Here is a 17,803-nt window from a genome sequence, read left to right as displayed (position 1 = left end):
TCTTACAACTCAGCCCTAACTAAATCCCCTCTGCTGATGCAGCTACATACCAATGGAACACTGAGTCCTGTGGGAGGGGCGGTCTGGAGGCCTCCTTGAGGTAAGAGAAGGTAAGCATCCCTGTCTCAATGAATCTCTTCAGAACTGAACCAGCTGTTTTGCTGGCGCAAGTCCCAGGAGAATAAGGGAGAGGGAGGGGGACAGGGAATGGGGTTGGGATCTGGTGCATGCCAGTGTCACTGAGATCTTACCCTGCAGTTGCCTGAGCTCATCTGATCTCAGAAGCTAAGCAGGGTCAGGCCTGGTTAGTACTTGGATGGGAGACCGCCTGGGAATACCGGGTGCTGTAGGCTTATACCAGAGTCTTTCGAGACTGAAGGATCCATTCCTTCCTTCCATTCCACCTCCACCCACCCCTCTTCCCACCCAGTACCCCCCATTTCTCCCCGTTCCTGCCCTGTTCTTCCTATCCCCTGCCACCCCACTGCTCACACCACCAGCTTGAGGTAGATGGATGATGCAGGGGACCTCTGGCATAACCACTGTTTGTGGTGGCAAACCTAAAATATCTGTTGCAAAGCACTGCAGGTACCACCATATGTCCATTTACGGCAGTGGAACGGTGTTCCACTATTGTAAAGGGCAACACGATCCTAGTTAGGATTGGCTGTTAGTGACACCATGGTTGGCTTCTATGCTCCATACCAGGTATATTTGTTTAAATGCATGTCTCCTGCATGCCTTGCATCAAAGAGAAATTTTATTTCTCACATATAAGCCATCCATGATATCACTCACATAAAAGTGACATATGAGCATATAAGCCACCCGTGTAATCCAATATCACCCCTTCAACTCTTTTATTATGTCATATTCTCCAAAACACTGTGTTTATCTTACAAAACAAAATGAACATTACTTTTTTTTCATACTGAAATTTAAGCAAACAAGCAGGCTGATGGTCTGCATTTTGAATGATGTTTCCAAAATTGAGGAATGCAGGTGAAATATAATTCAGAAATGGATTATATTATACAAGAAGACAAAAAAAGAAACAGGTGTAATTGCTTGCACACACAAATCTGGATTCTGTATTCTCCTTGTCCAAATACATCTCTGTGCTATAAAAGCCACTCACTGAGACACAACACCTCATGTGTAGTCAATACACTTCAATATAAGGGGGAATCCATAGCCTTTTCATATAAATAGCCTCATTTCTACAAATGGGATGTACTTTAAAGTAAAGCAGATAATGCGAGAACAATAGCTGAGCATGTCAAAGTTGCTGATGAGAGACAGACTCCAACTGCTTCTCACCTCATGTCGGCAGCGATAAAGTACATAATTAAATAGAAATCCTTGCAATTAGCAAGGGCAGCATAAAAGTGACTGCACTCATATAGTTGCTGCTAATTCAATGAATCAATTTAGGATGCTCCGTCACTTGGAGGCAGCTTTTTATTTCTTATTTAAAAACCAAAACCGTATTTCTGTGTCCATTTGGCAAGTCAAGGCAGCGAGTGAACACAGACCAAGCCAACTGAGTCCGCGGGGGAGAAGAAGGAGCAATAAAGAAAGCAAAAGCCCTTTACCTGGTTATTGGAAGCCCCTCACTGAACCTGCAAGTAGGACCTGCATATAACTGGTTATTTTGCACAATTAATAACCTGATCCTATACTCCAGAATGTACACCAGAGTATTTCTGTCTATGCCAGTGGAACAGCAGCCCTGCTGGTTTAGAAGTCCACCTGCAGATGGATGTGCTATGGACACTGGTGCAGTGAAGCATAGATGTAGCTCAGATCCTGCTTGTATGCTGGTACAACTCCACTGGCAGATATACCAAACAGGAATTGGGGTGTAAAATGGGAAGGATGTGGGAGAAAGGGATGAGGAAGAGTCAACATATGCCATATCCTAACCCCCCCCCCCCATCTGATGATGGACATGCCCCTGGTGCCAGAAAAACGCTATACCTGCAGTGACCATTGTGAACCCAGCTGCTGTTTGGTAATGTTGCAGACCTACTCCTTCCATCCATGCCCTTGTGCTTTGCAAACTCCATGGCAGACAGTGAACCAATTGGTGCCGGACCCCAACTGGTGCCTGTTATTTGGGTGTCTGTTGAATAGCTTGCAATGGTACAACAGCAACACTGGGAGGAGAGGATTTGCAACCCCGCTTGTGTGTTTCTCTTTTAGATTCTGCTCTATCACTGATACTGCTCAATAAAAAACTTGACTGGATCAGACTTGTTCTGACTTTGTCAGCAGATAGGGATCCTACTTTAGTTTCTTATTTCAGCTGACTTCAAAGTGGAGCTCTGCAGGGGGAGGGGGCCTCTCTGCTCCCAGGATCTGCAGATTCCTCACTCAGTTACTTCTTGGACTTCAAAGGGAATGATCTTCAGTGGTCATGAGCCCCCTGTTCTCTGCTGCCATGGTATACGGTGGGCAATGGCGGGGCACATGAGGGGAAGCATAATAACAGCCACACCTGCAGTGATGATGCAAAGGGACTAAATTATGTGTGGGTGTGGCTAGCTGGATAGGTAATTGCAGCAGGTGCCCTGCATCATGTGTAAGCCCCACAATTGATTCATGCAGTGCTCTCTCTGTCACAATGAAGACACACAGTTGTCACAATGATAACGCATCAATGTCATAGTGGTGACATGCTGATGACATTTATTTGTTTAAAAAGCATAACACTGCCAGAACACTACTCCATAGATTAAGGGCTGGGTCAGTGCTTTCATGGATGCTGGGGATGTTATTGGAAAGGACTGTACCAAGGTTGCTTTTCCTGGATAGGCTTGGTATACAGACCTTACGATGCAATCACTGATGCACCATTGGCATGGATTTGCCAGGATGGGCTTTGCTAGGATAGAGAGGACATCGCCGGCATCTGTGTGCCACTGATGCAGTATCTGAATAGGATTGGGCTGTAGTTCTGCATTTTCCATGCATGGAGAGGAAGGATTTATGTAAAAGTTTCATCTAGGGACATGGCCATGCTACACAGTCTCACTCTGCCCTATGAGAGTTCACCAGGCCCTGGTCATATATCTTCAAGCCTATGCTACCAGACAAGAGTGGAAGAGAACTGTAATTATTTAATAATTGACACAGTGCTACTGTACTAATGAAGCAATTAAAACAGAAGAAGCCACTTTCTCCTCCTTCCCTTTCCCCACTGCTGCTGGAGACAGCAGTCCAGTAAGTAGTGGGATTGGGTATGGGCAGGTGAGAGGATTGGAGTCTCATGGGGAAAAAAGAGAAGAAGGCATGTCAGGGGCTTAAAGCATTGCTCAGGACCAGCCCATCCATGCAGCTAACGGAAAAAGTAGCCCCAGGCAGCGGTAGCCTCAGTAGTCTCAGTGCCCACCTCTGTCCCCCTCTTCTGGGCAGGAGGTCTGGTCTAGAGGGTTGAGCCACCAACTGCCTGAAGATAACATCTGAAGGTCACCAGTTCGAGGCCACCAGCACCATGAACGGCGAGACTGTGAAGCAGCTGACAAGCTGAACCGAGTTATTCTGCCTACTCTTCGGAAGCAGCTGCTTGTCAGCCTGTGGGGGAGGAGGCCAGAAAGTGATAACAGACCGCAAAAGTTCCATCTGAAATGTTGGGTGGTTCTTAAAGATAGAACCTTACTTTAATTGTAAAAATCCCTACGGGGATTTAAACAGCCTGCCTACGTAAACCGCCTTGAATTAAAGTCTGAGGAGAAATCTGATGACCAAGAAAGGCGGTATATAAATACCTGTATTATTATTATTATTATTATTATTATTATTATTATTATTGCCTCCACTCAGAGAAGCAGAGGTTGGTGCATCACCTAGTAAGGGTGATGACAACATTTGGCACACTGCCTCAGGCACCAGGAGATCTTGGTCTGGTCCTGGGCTCATTTGATTACAGCAATATCTTGCTGGTGAGGAACCAGAGTATGAATGAAAGTCAAAAATGGATGATTGTCAAGGCAGACCCTTATTTAGCTTGCAAATTTATTTTGTTGAGTGAAAAAGGTAAATGACTATATTATGCAAATGCTTGTGAAACCTAAACAGAATGAAAATAAACATAAGAAGATTGACAAATGTCACGGGTTGGATGAAATCAAACGAAAGAGGAAAGTATGTGGTCAAAATTTGAGATGTGGTTATAATTGAAAGCAGTTGAAAGAGCAAAGCAGTGAAAGTCAAGTGGATGAAAGTAAAGATACACCTGTACTGGGGAATGCATCAGACCCTCCATCCATGAAACTATCAGGAACTCAATGAGGTCCGGAGATAATTTGATTTTTGAAAACAATTACAAATTTAACCTGAGGCCATTCAGTTATTGCAAAAATGAATGCTTACAGTCGTAAAAGGTATCAAATCCATTTCTTAAAGCTAGGATGCTTTCACTGACGTCGCTAGAGGGGTGTGGGGGGTGCAGGCCGCACCAGGTGATGCGCCGGGGGGTGACACGCTCTGGGGGGAGAATGCGCTAAAATATCAGCATTAGGAGCTACCCAATCATGCCATAAACCGTTGGATGCGGAATGTCCGGCGTAATGCAATGCAAAAAACAGAATTGAAACAGCTCCTTTCCTTCAAAAGTTATGGCCAAAAACCCAGAAAGAAAAATGCATGAAGCCCTATGGAAAGTGAAAGTGAGCCGTATCGTGCATTTACTCATGAGTAGGCATACTTGCCATAGTCCATTGGAAAGGGCAGATGGAGAGGAATCCAACAACACCAGAATGATCCCGATCCAATGAATGCAACTCCCAAAAACACAAAAGGGAGAAGGAGGTCCTTGCCTCCCTCCCAGCTGCGTCTATTGAACCAGAAACGAAGCCACGTGTCCGCGTTTACTCGCGAGTGGGCATACTTGCCATAGTCCGTCGGAAAGGTCAGGCTGAGAGGACTCCAAGGACATCAGAATGGTCCTGATCCAATGAATGCAGCCCCCGAAAAGGGAGAAGGAGGTCCCTACTTCCCTCCCAGCAGCAGTCTATTGAGCCCTATGGAAAGTGAAGCAGCCTCATGGTCGCGTTTACTTGTGAGTAGGCAGACGTGCCTTGGCTGCTAGTCAGGCCAGGCAAAGGGGAATGTGAGGACACCAGAATGGTCCCGATCCGATGGAACTGGAGTGCAAAAATGCTCCAGAAGGCAGCCTCCCCCTCCCCCACTAAAAAGGACAAAAAAGAGGCTTGAACTGGTAAGGGGAAGTTTTCTATTTTGCACTTGCAAAGCCAGGTGGGTCTTTATATGGATATGCCTGAAATAGAAGAACTTTAAACTGGGCACTGGGAGGGCTGAAGATCTCACTGATTCTTTTTGGGGGATTGTTATTGCAGGCAGACTACAAAGTAAGCCCCATTGACCACTATGGGACTTACTTCTGAGTAGATGTGCATAGGCTTGAGCGCACAGGCTGCAATCCTACCCACACTTTCCTGAGAGTAAGCCCCATTGACTACTATGGGACTTACTTCAGAGTAGATTCACTTGGTGGAATAGGACTGGCTCCCCCTTATTTAATTATTTCTTTTATTTTAATTTAATTATTTATAATTATTTATTTTAATTTGCTTGATGATGTCACTTCTGGCCATGACATCACTTCCAATGGGTCCTGGACAGATTGTCATTCTAAAAAGTGTGTCCCAGTGCTAAAAGTTTGAGAACTGCTGCAATAAGGTGTTAGTAAGTTGACAGGAGTGTGTGTGTGTGTGTGTGTGTGTGTGTGTGTGTGTGTGTGTGAGAGAGAGAGAGAGAGAGAGAGAGAGAGAGACTCTACAATTTTCAAAATCACTAAAATCAGAATTTGGAGGAATAATCCCATCATGTTATAAATCAATGTGTAATTTCATGCAGAATGCAATGAAACAAACCACATTGAAATATCTGTGTTCTAACAAAAGGTACAGCCAAAAAACCAGTGGGGGCGGGGTGATGGTATATCACCACACCCACCACCTGGGGCATTGCCCCGCCCACTGCATGGGGTGACACGCAGGCCTCCCACACCGGGTGATGCAAATTCTAGTGGCGCCACTGGATACTCTGGAGGATTTATTTTGAACCTCTCCACCCACATAAGTGCAGTTGAACTACATCCAGCCTAGTCCTATGGCAACTCAGTTGTAACCTCCATTTAGTTCAGTGGGATTTAGTTCCAAGTAAGTATGCTTAGCTGAAAATATGCATGTATACTGAGAAGTAAAGCAAAATGAGTTCGATGAAATTACTCCAAAGTAAGTGTGCACCTGATTGTAGCCTTAGTATCTCATAATGTTCAATGAAAGACATCCCCTCAGCTAAATCAAATCCACAACCAAGGTTATGGCTGAAGGTTGAGTGATAAACATTTTACAAGGAGGAGCTCTCCTTCTCCCAGCGACCTCACCTGACTGAAAGCAAACTTAATTAATTTAGACGAAAGTATGTTCTTCCATCAACCTTTATGTCAGTGGGACCTGTGCACGACCCAGAGAAAAGTCACATTTCTGAGATGAAAGAGACTGAGAGCACAATCCTCTGCTTGTCTATTCAGAAGTAAGCCCCACTGCCTTCAGTGGGGCTTACTCTCAAGAAAGTGTGCTAGGGTTGCAGCCTGAAACTGAGAAGCAAATGCAAATCCAGGAGACAATCTCTATTTACACACTAGATTTACCACTGCTTATAATTACTGGGAAAGGGACTATGGCACCCTTAGAGTGGAGTCTATTGTTTAAAAAACAAAACAAAAACACAGAGTGAACTATACCACTTTTAGCAGGTATACAAATATTACTAAAACTTTTTATTTCCATGGACTACTTTCCTCAGGCTGACCAGGCACAGTAGAGGGGCAGGACTGTCGGCAGTGGCATGCTGAATCCTGACCCCCTTTGTGGGCCTGATCAACCTTCCTGGGTCAACACGGACTTGCTCCAGTGATTGAGCTGGTGCATGTCCAAGTTGTCCGTAGTGGCTGCTGGGGCTTACCTTGGGGCAAGGGGACATTTGTCACCATACCCTGAGATCTCCAGCAGCTGTAAATCACCCATGCTGTGTGGAAATTTATACAGGTTTGTGCTTTTAGTTTTTCAGGGACCACAAGACTTGTTACCTATCTTATTTAAACAGTCTTCCTATTTTTGCAGAGAAAGGATGCAACCATAGGGGAAGGGAAAGAACCAGAGTTTTCTTTCATGCTTTATACTTGTGCCCATCTAGAACCTTTAAGAATAAAAGATGCAAAAGAAAACTGGGGCAAACAGCCACATGTGCCAGTTCTGACAATGAAAAAATAACCCTCCAAGTTAAATTGGAAGGTAGAGGCAGCAGAATGTGGAGAAAGCCAACCAATGGAATAAAAATAAAATGGCATGGAGACATTCATTCATCACTGTTTGAAGTCTGGACCCTTCTGAAACAGGACAAAATATAGCAAAATGTTGCATGCTTTATCCATCACTAAAAATATAGCTGTAAATAAGTAGCCCCAGTTATCACAAGATGGGCTGTTCTTTGGGGATGCATTTTAGAAGCCAGTTTTTGAATTAAGGAGAGACACAAAGATTTATAGAGTGGGGAGTTCTCTTTTTTTCCTCTGGGAGCAGTAACCAATGTGTTGGAATGCAGAATCTTTACATCAAGAGGAATCTTATCTCCTGGCTATTGTGAATGTGCTCTCAGATCCTATTGAGCTGAAGGAAGGGCAATTATAAGCACAATAGTTGTGATCTTCAAGTAGAAGAGAAATTGGGCTTTGATATAATTGATACTTATGGCTCAATCCTATGAGATGCCAAGGGAATAAGCGTTTTGGCAGCATGAGGCCCTTTATGGCTATCACAAAACACGACACTCTAGTCAGCACAGCCTGGCCACTACCACAAGCAGTGAGTGGCCATGCTTCTGTTGTGCACTTTGGAGCAATGGCGTTGCTGGGGCATGCAGGGGTGGAGGCTGCACCAGGTGTTGCACACAGAGGGGTGTGTGTGATGCTACTACTGGACAAAATGTAAAACCCTGATATTTTTGAATAATACCATCAGGTTATATATCAGGCATGTTCAACAGGTAGATCGCAATCTACCTGTAGATCGCGGAGGGGTCAGAGGTAGATTGCCAGCCCCACTTGGCTCCATCTCTCCAGCAGCTCGCCTCGTCGCTAGGAGAGAGTTCGTGCCGGCAGGTTGTCTGCCGAGGGCTTGCCGCCACTGCTGATCCTTTGCCTGTCTTTTTTCCCTGCCTGTGGGAATCTTGCCTGCGGGTGTATTGGGGGCGATTGTTCTTTTCGTGCCAATAGTTTGTGGGCACCCCAGGGGGCTGCCGCCCGTGCCTTGCGACGAGACACCACAGGCCCGGCGTCATACCTGGTCTCCTGCCTCTCAGAATCACCCATTCCTGCCCCCACCCCAACACCCCTTAGAAGTGTGTTATATACTGGGCGACATCCATTCGCCCGGGCTTTAACTGAATACACTTACCGTATTAGTTGTGTTGTGTGCTGGTTGTTGGTCACTTTATAGTTTACTTTCATTAAACATTTTCGAGCAGACACAACAAAGTGTCAGGAATTTGGTGATTTTGGCGGGCTTTTCCAATTTTGTTCTAACTTGCCTATGCCTTGGCCTTGAATTGGTTCAAACCACTGTGACTTTTGCTTGCCTCTGCAATTTATTTTGCCTAGCCTTTGCATTGATTCTACACTGTGTGCAGAATTTATTAAATCGCATGTGGTGGTATTTGAACTTGTTTGGCGGTATTTGATTTTATCTGGTTTGCAGGACAGGTGTTTGAGTTTTTTTGATGATTGTTTATTTGGTGCCAGTATGATGAATTCTTATTTTTTACTTTTAGAACTGCACGTGTGGTTTGGCATCTCCAGTCCTTGTATTGCCCATCATCCAGAGGTCTTCATTTTCTGTTGATCTTTAATGCTTTGGGACAGTGACAGTTTTGGACCAGATTCAGCCAGTGTTTATACTAACTTAGCAGATTTGGCCTTCTTACATCCAGCCACCGCAGTATAATGAAGATGAGTGTTCCAAAGAAGAGCAAAATCTACCACTTTCCTGATGAATGGGAAATAGACTACTTCTTCATCACGGTGAAAGACAAGTGTTGTTGTCTAATTTGTAACACTCAGTATCCTTGCCCAAAAAGGGTAATCTGGAACGTCATTATAAGGCCCTGCATAGCAATGTTTGATGCTGATTTTCCATCCAAAAGTGAAATTTGTAAACTGAAGCTCAAAGAACTTAAATCGAAATTGGCTACTCGGCAACAGTTGATGGCGAGGCCAAGTTCACATTTGGTCAATGCAACCATAGCATCCTTCAAGGTCAGCAACCTGATCATAAAGAAATGCAAACCTTTCACTGGAGGGGAATTTGAAAATGATTGTTTTCTTGAAGCAGCTGATAATCTTTTTGAAGGATTTAAAAATAAGAATGAGATCATAGCTGCTATTCAAGATGTACAATTGTCAAGAAACACCGTTGTGCGGCAAATAGAAAAGATGTGTGGAGACACAACTGAACAATTGTTGGAGGATGTTTCAAATTGTGTTGCTTTCTCACTCCAACTGGATGAATCTACAGACATAAGAGACATAGTCCAGTTACTAATCTTTATCCGGATGGTTTCTGAAGATTTCAGTAGAAGAACTACTTGGAATGATTTCTTTTTGAGGGAGAACTACCGGTCAAGAAATATTCAGTTCTTTCCATTCTTTTGTGACAAAGTGTAATCTTCCATTGCATAGACTTGTTTCCAGCACTACTGATGGCGCAAGAGCAATGACAGGTGAGGATAACAGTTTCATAGCCCTTTGTAGACAGCATGATGACTTCCTAGATTTCCTTTCTTACCACTGCATCATTCACCAGCAAGTTTTGGCAAGCAAGAGACTCAATACAAAGACTGCCATGGACATCACTTTCAAAATTGTAAATTCAGTTCATGGAAGATAACTTCAAAGACGGCTTTTCAATCTTACTCTTGATGATGGGGCAGCGGAAATCATTGTGCACACAGATGTAAGGTGGCTATGTAGGCACAAATTTCTGCAAAGATTTCGTGATGTGCTGAATGAAATAAGAAGTTTTTTGAAGGAGAGGGGAGATGACCAAGCAGAGTTGGAAGATGAGGAGTGGTTATGTGATCTGGCATTTCTTGCTGACTTTACAGGCGATCTAAGTGACATGAACCTTGAACTACAAGATAAAAACAAATGCATTGGTGAGATGATGAGTACAGTTTCATCCTACAAGAGCAAATTTGAGCTAATGATGACCTTGCAAACAACACTTTTGATCATTTTCCTAATACGCAGGACCATCTGGGACAATATCCAAATTTTGTTTTTCAGAATGAGAAGTATGTGACAGAAATCTGTTCTGTTATCCAGGAATTCAAAAAATAGATTCTGTGACTTCCAAAAAATTGGAACAGTTGTGGAGTACTTGTCATACCCATTCAAAGTAGATGTGGACATTAAAGAAACTGCAGCTGCTATCAGTAAAAATTACTCATTGAACAAGCCATCTCTTGAAAACGAAATATTAACCCTTAAAAATGACATTTTTGTCAAGACCTGTGCTGAGCAAGAATCGTTTTGGAAGCTAGTGCCTAGAGGCAAATTTCCCAACTTTAGAAGATGCAGTGAAGCTGTGCACTCCTGTTTTGGTTCAACTTATTTGTGTGAATCTGCATTTTCCCATCTGAAAATGACAAAGAGTACACAATGTTCCAACATGACAGATGAACATCTCCAGGATTCCCTGAGACTGGCCCTCACGCAATATTCACCCAACTTCAAAAAGCTGGTGGATGAAATGCAGGCTCAGACGTCTCACTAATGAGCAAGAGCGAAATATTAAAGATTGTGCAAGATCAGCCTGGATCAATACTCGACCTAAATTTAACACAAATTACTCAATAAAAGTTAAAGAAAGTTATTAAGACAGTTAAAGAAAGTTATCACTCAATAAAACTTTAAGAAAAAATGTACTTTCCATTTCCCCTCACAGTTCTTACTGGATCTTCGTCTCTTTGTTTTGTTTTTGCTTAATTAGCTTAACAGCTGATCACATCCAAGTAAATAACAGAAGATTCATTAAAAATGGGAGGGGCAATCCTCCAACTTTATTGGGTTAAAATTTAATTTGAAACTTAATTTTTATGGTGGTAGATCACCGGCATATTTGGCCGGAAAAAGTAGATCACAACCTGTTCGAAGTTGGACATGCCTGTTATATATCATTCAATGCATAAGATCATGGAGAATGCAATGAAATAAACTGCATTGAAATAGCTTTATTCTATCAAAAGTTATAGCCAAAAAACGAGTGAGGGTGGGGCAATGGTGCATCACCACATCCACTGCCTGGGGCACTGCCCCAGCCACTGCATGGGAGGAGGTCCATCATGGGGGTGATACACTGGCCTCCTGCTTTGGGTGATGCAAACCCAAGTGACGCCACTGCTTTGAAGCTGCTGGTACAAGTAGGCTGGGACCTCATATGTGCAACAGGGTTTCCCAGATACCCTGCCAGAGCAGGTAAATTGGTGGTGGGGGCAATCTGGCATTGGTTCAGCAGAGGATCAGGTTGGGGAGCAGGCTCAACCAGGGATGGCTTGGTGGCAGGAGGGGGATGATCGCAGCAACACATGCCAAGGTCCTATCCCCCTTTCCCCAGCCCAATACACACCCCAAGCTCCTCAGACATATTGAGGAGACGCATAGGAAGCCAGGTAGCCTATGGGGAGGTAAGTGAAAAAGGTTTTTACTTACCTCTCCTGGGCTGCTTGGTCACCCCCTGCAGCATAACATGAAGCATGTGCTCCACTGATGCTACTGCATGCTGTGGACTGATGGGGGATAGGATTGGACTGTTTGATTGGAAAATGATAAGGATTGAACCAGGGACAGTATGCATGGAAAGCATGTGCTCTGCCATGCAGCTGTAGCCCTTTCCCATTATCTTGTCGCATCATATGGAGAATGTGTGCTTAACTTTCATTACTTGCAGCATTCCATTGGAACTCATGGGTTCAAATCCTACTCTCAAGTTGCTCTTGACCTTGCACAGGAGGCTCCCAAGAAAGAAGGATGGTGTGGTGAATAAGACCAAGGCATTTCTCCATCAATGATAATGAACCTTCTATGCACTACCACAACATTATGAACACCCGTTCCTGGTTTTACAGTATGTTAGTTTGTGTCCCCAGTAACTAACTGTGGCGTTCTAGGGCCAGGTATGACATGGTAGAACCTGTAACCTGTGTCAAGGTGCACGGTAGACAAAGTTGGTGAGGCACAAACCCAGTAAGTTTCGGATTTGACTCCGGTCTTCTTTTAAAATAGTTCTCCTTCTCATGTATCTGGTTCTCGGTTTCACTTTAGGCTGCTTTTTCTCAGTGCATCTCAATACTGTGCCACCACGCAGGTGAAGGGGCACCTCGGAAGGGTCTATTTACTTGTTACAGTTCTCCCGGCTTAATTTTCTGATTTAGTTTCCCATTATTGATCGCACGCTGCGTCTCAGCCTACAGCTGGGTTTTCCCAATTTCACAGCCCTCGGTGTTGCCATGGCAACGGCTGTGAGCAAAAGGGGTGAAAAGAAATCAGTTGTATTTAGCATGATGCCGATGCGTCACCATCCTAAGCAGAACCACATCCTCGAGATCAGATTATAAAACATTCTTAGGACAGAGATACGCACTCGGATGTGGTGTTCTTGCCCCATATCTCTTAGATGATATCTTTAGCTCAGAAAGAATGCGCTACTTGAGTTTAGTGAGAGAGCTCATTACTACAATCACAAGGAATGTATACAGGGTGCTGCAGACTTTGAGGCATGGTGAATCACCATCTGACTCATCCAGAGCTAGGTTCTAATTAACTCCAGTATTACTTTTATTTCTGAATTCATAAACAGAATTAGAGCAGGGCCTGTCTGCCCAGAAATCAATCATACGTACTTTTGTCCTGGACTAAGGAGTTACATTCTGATTTGATCGTGGCATGTTCTGCTTCGACCCTGGCCTAACCAAAGTCTTGCCAGGTCAGGGAAGAAGATGGTGAATAACCACAAGTGATCCCTCAGCATTCTCCATATCAAAGACAGTCTTCTTATATACACCTTCCTCACAAGCTCTGAGCAATTTGGGATATCTTGGCAGGAAAGGAAAGGCTCAAAAGAAGGAAGTTGGGAACCACAGAAGCAGTGGCATAGGTAGGGAATCTGAGGTTCATAAATTTTTAACACCCCCACATACCCCATAAACACCCCCCCCCCCGTCTCAGAAGGCTGTCTGCTTTTTTGCCGAAAAGTGGAAGTCCCTTTCTAAGGCCTCCAGGAGGCCTTCTGACAGCCCATTCCTATCAACACTTTCCTGGGAGTAAGCCGCATTGCCACTAACGGGACTTATTTCTGAGTAGACATGCATAGGATTGGGCTGTGAAGCTCGAGGAGGTGACACAGCTTCCCCGGGCCTCAGAAGGCCTCCAAAAAGCCACCCCCTAGCCACACCACTGCACAGAGGATAAAGTGAAATAGCATTGTTGAGTAGAGCAGACTGTGCAGGAGGGAGGTCTACTGAACAGGACAGCAGTCAAGCTACTAGACAGGAAGTCTGAAAGACTATATCTGTCTGTACCCAAGCAGTGGATTAGTAAAGCTGACTGTTACCCTGCACGTGCCTGATCTCGTCTGATCTTGGAAGCTAAGCAGCGTCAGGCCTGGTTAGTACTTGGATGGGAGACCACCAGGGAATACCAGCTGCTGTAGGCTTATACCATAGTCTTTCAAGACTAAAGGTTGCCAACCAAGAAGCTAGAACAGAGTCTTCATAAACTAAGGTGGCGCTCCATTGTCCCATCCTGTCACCTCACCCCTTCAGAAGCGGCCACTGCCATAGCACCTCCTGGCCATCTGCACTGCTTGTGCGGAAATGCAGTAGAGATTATACAAGCTTTTTTCTGCTCTGGGAAATTACAGTGGTGACACTGTAACATGTCTGGTGTCCCTTCCAATTTAAAAGCCATGGCACTGCACAAGGAACATCTGGTACAACTCTTGGAAGAAGCGAAGAAGCGATTTGAGTCTGAGAGTAGTAATAGCTGAGTTATTTCCCCAAGAAATGAGACCACTGTCCTAAGTCTAGCCTAGTTTTGAAGTCATTATCAGTTTGGACCCCAGTGCTCAGAAACATCAGAATTTTAAAACTCAATAGAGAGCAGGGTGAAATAGCAGGTGCCTTTAAGAAGAAAGGAACTGAACCACAATGGATGGAACAGGTGATTAGGGATGGGACAGATCAGTTAGGGAGCTGATTGGCTGTGATTTCTTGCATCAGGAAAGCCTGGCTATAAATATCCTTGTCTTGGGCTGACACTCAGATGGGAGTGGGCTTTGCAGAAGTCAGATGTTAATGGGTGGGGTGTGCCTCTGTTGAACTTCTGGCAGGGATATTTGTTTCAGGTTTTTATCTGCACTTAGTGGAGCTTTAATGTCCCTGCTCATGGATAGTATTAGCATTTCTTAGGTGTTAACTTAGTTTTTATTCTCTTTTTAGTCCCTTGCCAATGCTCTACAGAGTATATGGTGAAATGTTGGGTTAAAATCTAGGCTTGGTGAATATGGCCTTGAAACCTGGGGGAATGAACCTCTCATAGTGTGGTAGTTCTGGCCACAGAAACCTTAGTTCCTTTGTTAGACAGTATCAGTTGAATTGTAGACAGGGTTAAGATAATTATGAGAAATTCACTCTTCACATATGAGGATACGTAGCTAACACCCATCTTGGCAAACTCAGCTTTTTTGCAATGGATAGAAATAAAACAGAGGCAGCTTACTCATTTTATCCTGGAATGAGGTTTCTCACATCTAAAGTATCTGACATTTTGTAATTGCTGTAGTTGTGAGGCTAGCAAAGAACGATAATGCCTATTCAGGCTGCAATAGCTTTCCCTGTCAATTTATCCTCCAAGCTCCCAACCCTGTTCATAGCTGGATAAAGAAATTTAGGCAGCCTAGAGGGGAAAAAAAAAATCATTTTTGTTTTGTGGTATTGATTCCTAATCCTGCAGGAGGCTCTTTAAACATTACTTTAGCTGTGTGGGAGGTGCTTTTCCATGTACATTTCCTGCTGGGGTGCCATTTAAGTGACACAACTATTTGTGTGGAGTGGAGGTGGCTTATCACATGGGTCAATTCTGTGGCTGTGATTTGTGTGCTCTGCTCCTGGTTGAGTCATCCCAACCATTGTGGTTGACCAGGACACCCACAAACAGCCCCTTGCTAATGTGGAAAAGATCCCAGAAATTAGGGGTTGTCCGCAGTTTGATGTTTCTTATCAAATATTTCATAAGAACATCATAAATTTCAAAAGAGAATTCATCAGGGCCTTCCTGGTTCCCAGCTCATGCTCTTAAGTTGCAATCCTAAACACACTTACTTGGGAGTAAGATCCATTGAGCATAGTTAAACCAAATTCTGAGTAAATTGTGCTGTTAACCACTTTTCTACCCTAGCTCTCCCTTTCTTTAGTCACTCCTTTCACCTTTTAAAAATTTGCTCTGCCTCCTATATTTTTCAGTCATCTCCCTGTAGGAGTGAGTCAGGGAACTGTGTGCTGCTCTGTTAGCTGGTAGAAATTCATTTCTAAATGTTGCCATCACTTATTGGTATTGCTGGAGAATTTTTAGATGCCGGTGGGTGTAAGACAGGAAGGCAATATAAATGTAAACATAAAGAAATATTGATAAGTGTATTGTGGAGAAATACTTTTCCAGGAACTATAAATATGCTCAAAAAATTGACCCAGAGACCACACTAAAATATCAGAGATGGGCAAAAACATTGACTGAAGTCCCTGTGACCAATGCATAGTGCCCATTCAGCCACTCGGGGGAAAAAAAGGTTTTGTTCTTAGCAATTGCTGCTATTCCTTTCTGAAATATGTCCTGTGCCAGTGTTGATTGATGGATGCGTAATCAATGAGTGATTCCAGCAAGGCACAATGCTGATTTTTTAAAAGTATAGTGATACTTGATTCTCATGAAGTAATATGGATGGGATCAGATTTAAGTCATACATTTTAAACCTTATGCAAGTGACTAAAAGTGGGGAGCCCTAACTGAAGACAGATCATGCCTATGACCTTCCATGCTTCGATGGACTGTTCATTCACAGCACCTTCACCTATGCAAGCTGTATGCATGAGCCCTGCATAACCTGTTCTGTGCAGAACAGCAAATATGCATAGGTTAGGTAGGGTGGCATCAGGTGTTGACGAGGCCGGGCCCATTTCAGAGGACCCACCTGGCTGAGCTGAACTCTGAATTCCCCTAATACCAGTAGAAAGAATTGCCAAGAGACTTGTACTACTGCTGCGCATGGCACCATTTACAAATTGAAGCGCACCCCCCCCCCCATCTTTGCCTCATCATGGGTCATTAGGAGATTCTCCCCTTAGCTGGTGGGGAGAGTGGGAGTAGCTGTCACCATCACCTGTGAACCACCGCTGGTAAGTTGAGGAGGTGCAGGGGCCCAGCGCAACCAAGCACCAGCCCTGAGGCCAGTGGACACAAAGCCTTTCTCCTTTCCACACATTGATGGCCCTCACATTGGCCAGCTTCACAGGGCCTAGTAAAATCATCAGACTGTTTTAATGGAGAAAGCCGCTGGAGTAAAAGCAGCTTCTGAAGTGAATTTTGGTTTTCAGAGATTACAGAATAAGTTCTGTAGCTCTTGTCTCCTCTGCTGTAACTGTGCCAGCGCATTCTCAGAGAATCACAGCTATCGCCACTTTGTGTTCACACCCTCCCCAATTCTGAACTAGATACCAAAGGAAAACCTATTGGCTTGAAGAAAAGGCCACATGTTTAATTGCTATGGTGACACCAATAAGTAGAGGTCTGTGTTCATTCCCAGTTAAGGAAGTGCAGCCGTCTTTCCTCATACACATTTTTACAGCATGCCTTCCAGCGAAAGCGCTCTCCTCAATAGTCTTGGTGCCTATGATGAGCTGGGGAAAGACGTCAGAGCTATTTTGGAACTAATTCTGTCCCTGCTCGCTTGTCATGTTTGCTAAGGAAAGCAGTCTGCGACACAGACATGGCTACTGACATTTGCTCCCTCTGTGTTGAATGGCAGGGAGTTAGAGGGGTCTGTCTGAGGGATGATGCTGCAACCTGAAATTAGCCAAAGTGCTTCTACAGTTGACGAAAAGCTTTTGCTATCACTCACTCGTCTCTGCCAATTGCCAAAAGTGGCTCTCACGTGTATGCTACTTGATTTCACCCCTCAAAGTGTTTGCTTCAGTGAAACCTGGACTAGCCAAACTCTTCATTATCTTGACTTTGTATGAATTGCGTTAGGGCCCAATCCTATCCAATTTTCCAGTGCTGGTGCAGGTGTGCCAGTAGGGTGTGTGCTGCATCCTGTCATGGAGGGACAGTCACTGTGGCCTTCTCAAGGTATAGGAACATGTGTTCCCTTACCACAGGGTTGCATTGTGGCTACACTGGAGCTGGAAAGTTGGATAGGATTGGGACCTTAGAGGGGAAGAGAAGGGAAGAAGCTCCATACACATTTTCGAGGATTCCGTTTTCTGCATGCTTCTATGGAGTTTGAGTGGCATTGTGGATGCAGGACAGAATATAGGCCTGTGTGGTGGTGGTGGTGGTGGTGGTGGGGGAACCCTCTCAGCATATTCATTTTTGAAAGAAGGCAGCTTGTGTGATTATTCTTTTGTGTGCATCCAAACTTCTCTGTTACTTGTTGGGTTCTGCACT

The 17,803-nt window shown here is 44.3% G+C and overlaps 1 pseudogene; it reads left to right on the top strand.

The window, feature by feature from the left end:
• Nucleotides 1–234: 234 nt before the first annotated feature.
• LOC136642703 (5S ribosomal RNA) lies at nucleotides 235–353 on the top strand (annotated as a pseudogene).
• The last annotated feature ends 17,450 nt before the right edge of the window (nucleotides 354–17,803 follow it).

This window comes from Tiliqua scincoides, chromosome 2, assembly GCF_035046505.1.
Source record: "Tiliqua scincoides isolate rTilSci1 chromosome 2, rTilSci1.hap2, whole genome shotgun sequence".
NCBI classification, from domain to species: domain Eukaryota; kingdom Metazoa; phylum Chordata; class Lepidosauria; order Squamata; family Scincidae; genus Tiliqua; species Tiliqua scincoides.
This window is presented reverse-complemented; position numbering and strand designations above follow the sequence as displayed.